The 397-nt window shown below is 61.5% G+C and overlaps 1 protein-coding gene across 1 annotated transcript in view; it reads left to right on the top strand.

Moving 5' to 3' along the window:
- The first annotated feature begins 203 nt into the window (after positions 1-203).
- The window catches only part of Foxn3 (forkhead box N3), a 377,946-nt gene continuing 377,752 nt past the window's right edge, over positions 204-397 (top strand). Inside the window, exon 1 of the mRNA XM_033766752.1 lies at positions 204-337. The gene's annotated coding sequence lies outside the window, so the exon portion shown is untranslated. The remainder of the gene's footprint in view (positions 338-397) is intronic.

Below are 397 nucleotides of genomic sequence, written 5' to 3'. Positions count from 1 at the left end.
TGAATTTTCAACTTTTCCCTCTTTTAGGGTCGTCGTTCTGAGACCCCTCTTCACTGATCCCACAGTGTCTCTCACCTGCGTGACGTGGTCGTACTCTCAGGGCACGGGACAAACCTCCACGCCCGTCCCTGCCCTGTGCCTTCCACGGGGCTGCAGACTCACACGGGCGAGTTCACTTGGAACCAATGTCTTTCTTCTAACATCTTCCACCAAGATCTAACACCGAGCTCCGGCTTCCCCGCACCATCCGCGGTGGCTTTTGCAAAAGGGGGCGACGGCTTTCCGTTTTCTCCCGGGTTTTCCCCCGGGTTTTCCCCGGGCTCCAGAGCTGCCTGCGGTACGTGGGGGCTGCAGACCGGGCCGCGGGGCTGGTGGGCGGCGGCGCGCACTAGGACCC

This window comes from Fukomys damarensis, unplaced genomic scaffold (genome assembly GCF_012274545.1).
Source record: "Fukomys damarensis isolate Sample0158 unplaced genomic scaffold, DMR_v1.0_HiC HiC_scaffold_21, whole genome shotgun sequence".
NCBI lineage: Eukaryota > Metazoa > Chordata > Mammalia > Rodentia > Bathyergidae > Fukomys > Fukomys damarensis.
This window is presented reverse-complemented; position numbering and strand designations above follow the sequence as displayed.